Source organism: Ursus maritimus, unplaced genomic scaffold (genome assembly GCF_017311325.1).
Source record: "Ursus maritimus isolate PB19 unplaced genomic scaffold, ASM1731132v1 scaffold_25, whole genome shotgun sequence".
Lineage (NCBI taxonomy): Eukaryota > Metazoa > Chordata > Mammalia > Carnivora > Ursidae > Ursus > Ursus maritimus.
This window is the reverse complement of record NW_024425008.1, coordinates 26,456,289-26,468,740: the sequence shown is the minus strand read 5'-3', so window position 1 is coordinate 26,468,740 and position 12,452 is coordinate 26,456,289. Positions and strand designations below refer to the sequence as shown.

Below are 12,452 nucleotides of genomic sequence, written 5' to 3'. Positions count from 1 at the left end.
AGAAGCAACTAGACCTAACAGATAGCCACAGAACATTCCACCCAACAACAGCAGAATACACATTCTTCTCAAGAACACATGGAATATTCTTAAGGATAGACCACAAATTAGCCGATAAAACAAGTCTCAATAAATTCAAAAGAAGTGAAACCATATACAAAGCATGTTCTCCAATCAAAATGAAACGGAATTAAAAATTAACAACAGAAGGAAATTTGGGGAATTTACAGGAAATGAAGGTTATAAGTAACCAGTCAAATTCTCCCAGCCCAGAAAGGCCACTCCCTCAGATCATGGTCTCTGCGCCTTCTGCACACCCCCAGGAAGCGGCAGACGTCAGATTTTTGCAAATGCCTGAGTAGCCCCTCACTCATCCCCTCTACCGGACACACACTGAACCTGACCTCAAGCTTGACCCCAGAATCAAAACAACTGTGGGAGGGAGAAGCCTGTAGGGCAGTAACAGTTTGCTATGCAGCCTGCTTCTCCCCAGTAAAAAGGCCACAGGCAAATATTTTCACCCCCCCTGCCAGTCTACAGAAAATCCAAAAGAAGGAAGCAAACATTTATAGAGCACTTCCCCCATGCACTTGACATACCCTAATCCATGCTTACAAACTTCCCATCTAGGCATCTTATTGTCTCCATTCTAGACAAAAACCAAGGCCCTGCTGCTAAGGGGGCAGAAGCAAGATTTGGGTCCCTGTTGTCTGCCTTCCCTGTTGTCTGAAGTCCCTGGTCTTTCCATCATTCTTCCAGAAAAATCCCAATTCCACACTTGTTGTGGGCTTCCAAAGGAATGCTACACATGAGAACCCCACAAAACCAGCTGTGGACCCTCCCCTTCCTCATGCTCCCTCCCAACTGCTGCTTTTCCTGGGAGCACTTCCAAGTAGAGCGTAGTATATAACACACCCACCAAGAAATAATCCCAGCCTCTGTCAGGAACCGGCTTCTCGCAAGACAGGGTATCTGTAAGAGCCCCTGCAAGCCCATAGGGTTTTGGGGTCAGGGGACAGCAGAGATGAGCCAGGAGCCACAGGGTCAGTGGGATCTCACTCTCTGGAGTAAGAGGCTCCATACTACATGGAGAAAGGTGGTTGGCGTCTGTCTTCAGAGCCAAGCGGCAAAGCCAGGCCCAGCTGGGAAGCTGAACAGATTCCAAATATTGAGGGATGCCAATGTTCACTTAGTCCGTTCCTCGTTCCACAAAGCAGCCAGAGAAAGAAAGAAATGCGCCTGAGGATGCAGAGCCAGGAGCAGAGCAGGGCCCAGAATCAAGAACTCCAATAACAACGCTTCGAGCCTCCACTTAGGCAGGCCACACCTTTTGGCAAGACACTGGGCAGGGCCTGGAGCCAAGCTGAAATCCCAACATCACACAAAAATAAGACTTTCTCCTTTACACCATCAGCATCTCTAACACTTCTTGAGGGAGCCACTACGTGCCAAGATGGTGCTAAGCACTCTGTACCCATGATGCTGTGTAGTCTTCAAAAGAAGGTAGGTATTAGTACTCTCCCCCTTTTCCAATGAGGAACCTGAAGATCCAAGGGGTCCAGTCACTTGCCCAAGGCCACAGGAGTACAGAGGTGAGGAAGGGACTGGAACCCACGACCCCTTCTGCAAACTTCCTCCCCAGGGCTTCAGGCTCAGCCTCCTGCTTGTTAGCTGGGATAGATGGCAGCAGCCTCGGGACTGCTCACATCTTCTCCCTGGAGAGCAGCTTCAGCTGGCCTGAAAACCACCATGGTGTTCTGGAAGCACGGCTGGGCAAGTAATGGTGGCTGAGAGAGGCGTGGGAAGTGAGTGGCTTTGAAAATGAAGAGGCTACTGGTGATTACCACCACAGGGGACAGTCTGTGGAAGGCCCCACACCTTCTGCTCAGGAGGAAGCCACACCCCTCCCACACTCCCCAACCCTACGCCCACGGCTGGCAAACAGCTCTTTACACATAAGGCCTTGACTCTCCCCTGCTTGTCAGACAACCCAAATCCTCATGGGGCCCAGGCTCCTGACCCTTCCCCTGGCAGCCTAAAGTCTGGGTCAGGTCAGCTCCATGACTGGGTTCCTACTGGTGACAACGCCCCCTTCCCCACCCAGGGCACTGAGTATCAGCCCCAGCCCTAGCAACCCACCTCTTGCATTGGGCTCTCCGAAAGGCTTCCTCTCAAGAACGTGAGTTCCTAAATAAGGCTATTCATTGCACATCCTAAGTAAGGGAGACAGTGCGCACCCACTCCAAAGATCACTGGTCCAAATCTCTACTTCGTGATGAATAAAACCGAAGCCCTAGGAAGTGAAGTGACTTGCCCAAGGATACACAGCTGATCACCCGGGTAGAGGGGTGGTCGGCGCCTCCCAGGTGGATGCTCTCACACCCAGCACTTCCTGGCAGTGCCAGCTCCTTGATGTTTGGCTCATGTCCTTCTCAGAAGGGAAGTGGAACAGGGGTGTCTAGCGTGTGGTGTCTGCATCAGCCCGGGGTCTCCTGTGTGGTCAGCTCCAGAAGGCGCTGAGACCGACTTGGTGGCTTGGGGCAGGCAGCGAGGAGGGTGTCTTGCTGGTTTGCAGCCAAAGACTGGGGACAATATGGCTCCCCAATACCTGCTAGAGACCAAGAAGCACAAAAACTAGCTGCCAGCAGAGGGGGTGTCAGCATGGCTGCCTGGGCCTCCCAGAGGAGCTCCAAGGTGGCCACAGAGCCGCCTGCCTCACTGGCCCAGCCAGCCAGTCGGAGCCGCGCCCTTTCTCAGGCCCCGGTCAAGATCCAGGGCCTCTGCCAAATGCTCACACATTCCTCGCGTTTCTTCAGTCTCTGAGCAGCTGCTGCAGGGCCTTTTTTCCTGTGTTGATTTATTCTTTATTGTTCCTGAAATACACCCAAAGGCCTTGGCACCAGGCACCAGGCACCAGCACAGCATCGAGCCCAGGCCCCAAGTACACACCAGCCAGGTTCTCAGAGAGCGGGCCCAGCCTGCTGGAAGGATGGACCCCAGGGTCAGACCCACCAACCAGGAAGGGAGACCCAAGATCCCACCTTCCCCCGGCCTATGGTCCTAGAACTGATCTCAGGGCTGACTACAGAGGCTGGATGTCTGGGGAGGAAGAGACACTTGGAAGGTCTCAGGGAGGCCTAAGCTAAGCCCTTCCACTCCTCCCATGCATGAGTGCTTCCCCCGGCACCCCCCCACCCAACCCACACACAGCTGACCCTCAGGTGCCTGGTGCCCTCCAGAGGAGGGCCTTGGGGCTCAGGCTGGGCTTCTGACTGCCCTGTGAAGTGTTTGGAGAGGGAGGCCTCAGAGGGGTCTTCCCAGCCCTTCCCAGCCCAAAATATCTCCTCTAATCAGTGGGTCTAAAGGTGCCTGAATTCCCACCATCAACACTTCATTCCAAGGGTCAAAGCATTGTTTCCTGTGCACATGAAAACAGCCCAGGGAAGTGTGAGCTGCATGGTAAAAAGAGCCAGAGCTTTAGGGTCTGACAAAATGTATGCCAGCTTCTCCAACATGCCAGCCTCTCTGTGGGTCTCAGTTTCCCTATCAGTAAATGGGCACAATATCCTCCTCATAGTTACCACGGAATTAGATGAGGTTAACACATAGAGGGAGTGCCTGGCACAAAGTAAAGGCTCGATAAATGTGCTTTCCTTTCCCCTCTGCTGGGCAGGAGAAGCATCCTTATCAGTCTTCAACACCCTAGGAGGAGGACGTGAATAGTCTGACGCTCTCAGCCCCACAGCTGGCTGAGCACAGGGCCGGACCGCGAGAGCAGGACGAGGGGCTGAGCGTCCCAGCAATAGTGTCAGGCTCTGCAGGCACGCAGGGCATCTGGCCTAGGGACCCAGGAGGGGCACACCCAGCACAGGCCCCTCCTGGGCTCCGCTGTGCCACAAGGGCCTGCAGGAACATGGTGAGACAAGAGTCCCCGGATGATACCTGGCAAAGCTTCCAGGCCCATCACAGAGCCTCCACCCTCCTGGGCTCACTGGAGGAAGGGCAATAAAAAGGAAAGTACCATCACCTGAGGGAAGCTGGGGAGAGGGGTGGCCAGAACGAGCAGGAGCAGGGAAGGCAAAGGCACCCCGAGCCCGCAGACAGCCAGTAAGCCTGCCCCAAGGCGACCACAGTGAATGTCCCACAAGTGCAAGTACCCGCCCGGTTATTTTTGGCACCTCTTCTGCCCAAAGCCAGCAAGGAAAGGCAGCTGCTAGCACCATGGAAGGGCTGTTTATGCTCAAGCGTGCAAGCACGGAGGCAGGGGCAGAAAGAGCACAGCAGCCACTGTGCAGGGGAGGCCTCGGCCCCCTTTCTTCCTCTCCTGACCATCCCTGTAAGGTCCCATCTGCCTGTCACATAGTTGACATAGCATGGGTACTTCTGCTTTCACTCAGATCCAGTCTCCCAACCACAAAACTCACACGCACATGCACACACACATGCAGACACACACGCAGGCACGCACACACGCACGCACAGACAAATAAATAACTACGGAGCCAGCTGGGGACTGAGCCACACCCAAGAGCAGGAGCCGACTCCTCTGGGCTCTTCCTGCACTGAGGCAGCCCTCCCACCTTCCAAACCGGGAGGGGCAGGGACCAGGGGCAGGACGCTGGAGCAGCTCCTCTTTCCACCCGCCTCAGGTGAAAGTGGACATAGACGGGAACCTCAAGGGACTCACTGTCTCTACACTTCCCCATCTGAAAATGAAGGAATGGGATTAGATGTCCCAAAGTGTCTTCCAGCTCTGGGATGACTCCTGGGAGCTGGGGAGCCCAGGACTGTGACCCAGGGCCAGCTGGGGAGGTCAGACAAAGCAAGGTTGGGTGGGGAGGAGGATCTGAGCAGCAGTCAGGTACATTCCCCAGGAGGGGGGAAGAGAAGGAGGAGGAGGTAGAAGAAAGAAAGGGGGGAGAAAAGCCAGCCTACAGGCACTTTCAAGAGTTGCCAGTTATCACTTAAGCTTTTCTAAGCTCCTTTCTGAGCTCTGAGGCCCTCCCCCTCAAGGAACTGACAAATTCTGGCAACAGCAGGCTGGATTGGGCCTCTGTCTGTCCGACTGCTGGAAAAAGCTGGGAATCAAAATCCCTCACCGTTTTCCTTCCTCTCTGGACCCCATTTCCCCCAGAGAAGTTGGGCAGCCTCACAGGGAACCCCCTTCTGGCTGCAAGCCTGGTATACTTCCCCCTCTCGAAGCTCTGGCCTGGTCAAATCTTGCCCTGGCTGCTCCCCTCCCCCCTTCCCGAGACTCCTGGAGGAAGAAGCACTGCCTGGAAAAAATAACCCACAAGCTCCCTGCGGCTGGAGAGAAAGGCAGAGGGAACAGGGAGCACCTTCCCCAGCTGGCCACAGCACCGGGCTATGTTCCAGGAAGAGCAAGAGCAAGAAGGGCTGCCAGGGAAGCCTCAGGCCCCCAGCCCCCTTCCTCCCCTCCAGCCCCCCCCCCAGCAAACCACAGCCGGTAATCATGTCCCCCAGGGAGACCCGCCACCCCCACCCTAGCAAAAACCCAGCTCTTTGTTGACATGTGGCAACTTTCTTCTTATATAATATCTTTGTGGTGTCTCCTCCACCCCCCTACCCCACTCCACCCCTGCTATTTCAATTGGAGAAAGAGCCAAAGTGCTCTTTGGAGGACAACTCCCACCCTCAGCTCCACCCAAACCTCCACTGAGGTCACACTGGGAGGCTTCAGGTGAAGAAAAGACAAGGGGACTTTTTCCGTGGCTGAGAAAGCAGCCTTCCTCCCACCCACGTGAGCAGTTCAGCCTGAGGCCTGGGCGGGTAGGTTCCCGAGAGCACAATCTGATCTCTGGGAAGTTGAGCCCTGAACTCTGGGCTGCAGGGACAGAATCCCTTGCAAAAGCACACAGGCCCCAGGATCTGGGCCCGTCTAGGTGGGCGAGGATCACACAGCTGTGCCCAGGGCCTCCGGAGTTATAAAAGGAGCCTCATTCACACAGGCCCCATGCCCTGGAGGAGAGCCCTCCTACCACAAGCGGGACACGCTTCATTTCCTCTTCCCTGGAAGAGCAAAAGGCAAACGGCTGAACTTGGGAGGGACCATTGAAATGACAGCCACCATCTGTTGAGTACCTACTATGTGCCAGTCACTTTGCATGCACGATCTTGTTTAACCTGCATGGCAACCCTATGAAGTCCTATTATCATCCTCACTTTACAGGTGAGGAAACTGAGGCTCAGGAAGTTAAGCAATGCCCAAAGCCACACAGGAAGTAGAGAAGCTGGAGTAGGAACCCCAGGTCTGCCCAGTCCTCGTTCCTGTGCACCTACTGGGCTTCCTTCATAGTCACTGCCCAGGTTGCTGTCCACACACTATCCAGGAATGGTGTTCTGAGTTTGGGGGCGGAAGTGGGCATGGACACGTTTTGCTGGATGGCTCCGGAATCTGACCTGATACCCCACTAACTGTTATCACTCCCAAGTGTGTGACTGTGAGAGCCCCTGTAAGTGTGCGTGTGGTAGGGTGCAGGGAGGGTGATCTGGATTCCAAATAGCAGTTTCCGACACCAAAGTTATGCTGTAATGCTTCTGATTCATAAAATGAGCTCACAGTCTCAGGGTATCCTGAACGTTGCCTCGAATTGCAAATGCAGATCCCTTAAGTAAGACCTGGGAATTTCAGCACATTCCACCTGGCTCCAGCCCTGTGTGCAGTTTATTTACTTCAGGCCCATAGGGTCTCTGCTCCACCGGGCAGGAGCAACCCCTCCATCGGGATGCAACCCCTGGCTCCATTTCCTGTAGCCTGTGGTGAGTCAGGGAAGAATGGAGCCCCCCAGGCTGCTTCTATACTAATACACACGTGCATACACACACGCGCACGCACGCAGAAAGGATGCCAATTTGGCCTCGCCAAAGGAAATGCCCAGGTTAGCAGATTCCCAGGCAGGAGGCTTCACACTCTTTCACCCAGAGGTCCCTCTGGGGTCAGAACGACCAGACACATTCTCCAGCTCTCCGGAAGGGTGACCAGGGCCAAGAAACTGGGCTTGCCAGCACCACACTCACTCGTGGACTGACACTCTTAAAACCAATGGCGCAGTATGATCCCAGCGGCGAGACTCACTGGGCCCACCCCATGCAGGTCCACATATTTCTGCAGGAGATCTTTCATTCATTTGTTCAACTAATATATACTAAACACCCACTAGAAGCCAGGCATTGTGGGAACAATACAGAACATACATTAGGGCAGAGGTTATGGTAAACCTGAAATGTACTTTCGGCATTTCACATACAGAATCCTCACTGCGACCGTGCACAGGACATTCAGAGACTCTATCTCTGAGTTTATGTTTTGAGCCCCACAGTATGATACATACACAAATGACTACATAAGGCGGAAATGAGTGTTAAGAAGGCTGAGATGTCTCCAAAGAAGTGTCATTTGAAACAGGCCTAAAAGGATCAGCAGGAATCTCCCAGCTACTTGTGGCCATCCCCACTCCTCCGTGAGCAAGGTTTCCTTCTGGGAGACCCAGCTGCAAGAGAGGGCCCATCAAGGCCAGATTCCCAGACTGGCCCATTCCCCTTCCAAGATACTATGCCCCAGATGCAACCCCCACCCCACCCTTCTCCCACTCCTCTCTTCTCCTGGCTCCATAGGGTAGCCCTTCCATGGGTTCTACAGGCACGGGCAGCCCTTAACTGAATCTGTAACTGCATATCGCCTTTTTTCCTCATTTATTAAAAGCAGCAGCCCATTGGGCTAAATAACTGGGTTATTTTTAAATCCCATATTTAAAAGTTGAACTCTCAACCCCATGGGCATTCCAGGGCACCCTTTCCTAGGGTGAGCTGAGGGTTCTGCCTGGCACCTGGAAAAGCCACAGCGGGCAGTGGGCAGACTGTCCCAGAGCAAGCTGTATGGTGGGGGTGGGGGGCACCCTCTAGGTTCTTCACCCTTTTGTGCCCTAGGAGTTACTCATACCAGAGTAACCAACCAGAGGCCAATCCAATTAGAATGGAGACTGGGCCAGGACCAAGCAATGAGATGGTTTATCACAGTAATTGAATGTTTACACCCATATTATTCACTGTCCAGAGCAGTAGGAAAAAGAGGACCCATAAATTCTTCAACCTGGGAAGGTTTCTCCTTTCTCCCTTTGTCTTGAAGTCATCTAACTGCCCGTGGAAGGGGTGCATTTCTCTGATCATGTGCCACACCATCTCTGGGAGGTTCTGGAGCAGGACAGGTGGTTTTCTCTCCTCAGCCTGGGCCCCACAGGGGAAGAGAGCCTTCTCCTCAGAACTGCAGTCCCTCCACCTTCACCAGGCTTCCAGTCTCAATCCTGAAGCTGCAGGGACAAGAAGAGGCCAGCCCTCCAGGCCGCCACCAGGCCAGGCGCCCCCTGCTGAAGCAAGCCAGACCTCCCCTCCCCCCAGCCACAACTGCCAACAGGGATCCCCTGCACACACGTGCCGCGGCGGCCTCCATACTCGGCCACCGCCAGCCAGCTCTCCTCCCGTCCCACCGGCCCCGGAGCCAGGCTCCACAGGCTGGCACACTGATCCGATGTGGGATGGTGGAAGCAGGAAGTAGCCACCAAAGTTGTGACCAACAAAGTTTTAAATGGGGCGAGTAACTTCCCCTTTCATCTTTCCAGCAGCTTGCTCTGGAGGCTGGGCTGGAATAGCCAGTGGCCTCCACTTTGGCAGGAGGCAGGTACTTCCTCCACGTCTGCCTTCCCGGGGGCTGAGGCTTGAAAATCCCAGGGCGGCACCAGGCCCGTAGCCAGAGGCTTGGGTGGGGGGGCCTCCAGGGGGGCAACCTGGTGCACACGCTCCTGGAAGCGTGAGTTGGGAGGGTAGTATGACTACCTCCACCAAGCCGGCCATGTGCAGGGTCCAGACAAAACCCGGGCCCCCGAGCTCCGGACGGGCACCCACAAACACAGCACGCGGTGAGGCGCGCGGAGAGCTGGGCAGGCCGCAAAGGCGCGGGCGTGCGGGGGCGGGCGAGAAGGATGACAGGTCTGAGGTGCGCCAGCGGTGCGCGGGGTGAGGCCGGCCGGCCCGCCCGCCCCAAGCTCTCCAGTTTAGGCCTTGGCTGCTCTTGCCCCAGCTCCCTGCCGCCCCTGCACGTCTGTCCCCCAAACTCCCGGCGCGGGCACAGTTTCCTTGTCCACTTTGCCGTGCACACTGGCAGGACCGGGGGAAGGGGCTCCCGCGCCAAGTTCCCGCAGCTCGCGCGAGCCCCTCCCGACGCCTCCGGGGCCTGGGCTCGGTCACGCAAGCCGGTCCCCGCCGACACCACGTTTCTCTCCAGTGGAGGAGCAGCCGTATTCCCGAGCCGACGCCACGGCGGGCCGGGCGGCTCGGGAAGGTTTTCCTGCCCGGGCCGCGCCCGGGTGGGCGGGGGCCGCGCGCGAGCTGCGTAGCTGCACAAACACGGCGGGCTGGCGCGGCACACGCAGCTGCGGGCTGGCGGTGCGGGCCGCGGAGGCGCGGGCTGCGGGGCGGCGAACGCACGTACACACGCACACCCCGCCCAGGCCGCCCAGGCCGCAGAAGTTGACGCGCCGCGCCCCCCGCAGCCCCGCGCCCGCGCTCCGGGCCGCGCCTGCAGAGCTGCAGCCCGCGCGCCCGGCCGCCACCGCCTGCGCGCAGCCCCGGGTCCCTGGGCCGCCGCCGCCAGGGCGGGCTGCGCCTCGTCGCGTGCAGGCCTCGGCCGCCGGCCGGGCGCTCCACTTACCCCGCTCCTGCCCGAGCTCCAGCATCGGCTGTCCCCCTTCCGCCGCGGGCCGCCGCCTTCGGTCGCCTCCCAGGCTCCAGCCGCCTGCACGCACTCCCGGATTTTAAAAACAAACAGGCGCCTCCGCCTCCCCGCGGCGCTCGCAGGGCTTCCGCCAGCCCGCGCCTCCCAAGGCTGGGAAGTTTGCTGGCGGGGCCCGGGCGGGACGCGCGGGCTGTCACCCCTCGCTTGCGGCGCAGGAGCCTCGGCGCACCCCGCGCCCGCGGTGTCTGCCTCGCGATCGCTCTCCCTCCCTCCGTGTCACCCCCAGTCCTGCGATGCAGTGTCAGGATTGCACTGCTCTGACTCATCGGTTGAGCTCACAGCTTGAAAAAAAAAAAGAGAGAGAGAGAGAGGGCGAGAGGCAACAGCGAAGGAGGAGGACTCTCTGGCGTGCTACAAAGGATTGCACAACTCCGGGCTGGGAGCGCGGAGCGCCCAGCGGCCGGCCGGCGCGCGCGGCTCGGCGGCGAGCAGGAACCAGCCCCACCACTTCATCAGCACAACTGTCTCGGGTCGGCCGCACAGCCAGCAGGCCTGGCGCCGCCCACTTCCTGCGACCAAATAAGGCCGGAGAAGGCGTCTTTAAACCTCGGGCGGCTGCCCGGGCTGGGGATTTCCAGCAGACCTCACCTCCACTCCTGAGTGGGTCGCCCTCCTCCCTCAGCCCAGGCCGGCGCCCCCAATGGCTTTGCTGGAACCGACAGGCCACGCGGCTCGTTCCTTTCACACCAAGGTCAGAAGGAGACGGTGACGAAATGCTTGGAAACCCATCGGGCCTGCCAGGAAAGTGTGTATGTGGTGTTGGGGAGGACACAAGTCGCTTTCTTCCACAAAGAGAACCCTGGTTTTGGATACGGTAAATCATGCACAGTCCTCTCTAAGGCACTTTATTAAGTTTCCCCAAGTTTCACTTTTGGCTCAGCAGCATCCTGGTGGTGTAAAGGTTGTTGAGAAACGTCCCAGCCCCTATGAAAGACCCAGTTACTGAGGTGATGAAAAGCTCCCGGGTTTAATTCTAGCAACTGAAGGCAGTGTTGGGGCAGCTTTTCACTGCAAGCCCACAGTTCCCCTCCCCTCCCTCCTCACCCCCTCCCCCCACTCCCGCCGCCATGCCTCCTGGCCTGGCAGGGAGGGAACATGGGAGGCATTTCTGCTCAGGAAGTTCTCGCTGGCCCCCACATTCAGTGAAGCTCTGGGGCCAGGAGAAAGTCCAGGGGAGGTTCTTTCCATTTGTTTTTGGTTTTTGTTTTTCCCAAAGAGATGGGTCAGAAGGAGGTTTGCCTTTGAAGGAAAAAAAAACACTGTGTCCTGGCAGCTGCTTTCCCCTGTGGCCAGTGCTGAGAAGCAAGTGCATCTCTTGCTTTCTTGGGGAGAAGCGGAGAGGCAGTGGAATGGGATTCTCACAGACCCTCTGAGCCTGCAGGGCAAGGGCCCTTGCCCCTGGGGAGCAGATGACAGAGGCCCACCCTTGCTCCTGAGGACCACCACGGTCTCCTCCTCTTCCACCCCTTTGCTGGCTGGAGCTCACACCTCACCCAGGAGGAAGCGGACTTATTGTACCAGGGTAGAACAGATATGGCAGAAGAAGGACAACCTAAAACAGTCTTGTCTTCGGAATAGAGATAATTATGCCAGGGGACTGGACCAGATGACCTCTTACAATCCCTTCCAGTTTAAAATCCAGGATTCCGTGATTGTAAAAAGTGAATGGAGGAGCAGGGAAACCACCTCCAACAAAGAAAAGCCCAGGCTCTCGGATTTAGCATCTGCTATGACAGTATTGTTCCTGACGGTTCTCCAAGCACGTCCCCACACACAGCCTACTTAACAACCCCACATGTGCTATCCCCCTAGTCTTATGGACGAGCACACGGAGGTTCAAATAGGTTAAGTGACTTGCGCAAGATCACAGGGTAAGCCAATCATTTGTCACTTCTCTGTTCCTCTTCCCAGCTCCCCCAGAGGAAGACAGTGAGCAGCTGAGGGACTGGGGCGCTCAGGCATGCAGGCCCGGCCCCCAAGTAGAGATGAGACTCTCAGGACTCCCGGCAGAGGTTCGATGTAAAGCCTTTTTGGTTTTTTTCCATTTGTCTGATTTCTTCATTCCTGCCGACACCTCATCCAAGTGGAAGCAAAAGCAAAGCCACTTGGTATCCAGTGCCCACTGCTGCCAGGTTTCCTCTGCAGGCCTCTGGTCATCCTGTCCTCCCCATCCCCCCCAGGGCCTAACCCCGAGATCTGGCCTCAAGCCAGCCCGGAGCAAGCCCCTGAGAGCCAGGGCAGACCAGCCCAGGGATGTTCCCAACCAACCAGAAAACCCAGCTGGGAAGCACATTCCTAGAAGAGCCTGCCACCATGGAGCCAGGGCCCAACCTCCAGGGAACGAGTGGGAGCCACTCCAAAGGGCACTCCTCACTCAGCCTCGTCCGGCCAGGACTTCCTCCCTGTCCACACCGGGCTGCTGGGCCTGGCCCAGGAAGCTGCACAAGGAGTGGGGGAAGGTGGCAGGGGTGCCTGGGAAACAGAAGTCAGTGACCTGGAGGAGTTCCGCTCATCTTGGAACAGCACATCCCTTCACCCCAACTCAACTTCCAGACTCAGGCCATTTCAGAAAGCAGAGAGGAAGGAAGGGGGCACGTGTGCGTGCCGGGGAGGAGGGCTCAAGACTGTGTCCGATGCTCCCCCC

The 12,452-nt window shown here is 57.1% G+C and overlaps 1 protein-coding gene across 3 annotated transcripts in view; it reads right to left on the bottom strand.

The window, feature by feature from the left end:
* MIDEAS (mitotic deacetylase associated SANT domain protein) overlaps positions 1-12,452 on the bottom strand; it is a 59,778-nt gene that overhangs the window by 27,302 nt on the left and 20,024 nt on the right. For 2 of the 3 annotated variants that reach the window (XM_040641669.1, XM_040641672.1), the window contains exon 1: positions 9,725-10,228. The exons of the other annotated variant lie outside the window; for it this stretch is intronic. The gene's annotated coding sequence lies outside the window, so the exon portion shown is untranslated. Of the gene's footprint in view, positions 1-9,724; positions 10,229-12,452 lie in introns of those variants that run through there. 3 annotated transcript variants of the gene reach the window in all.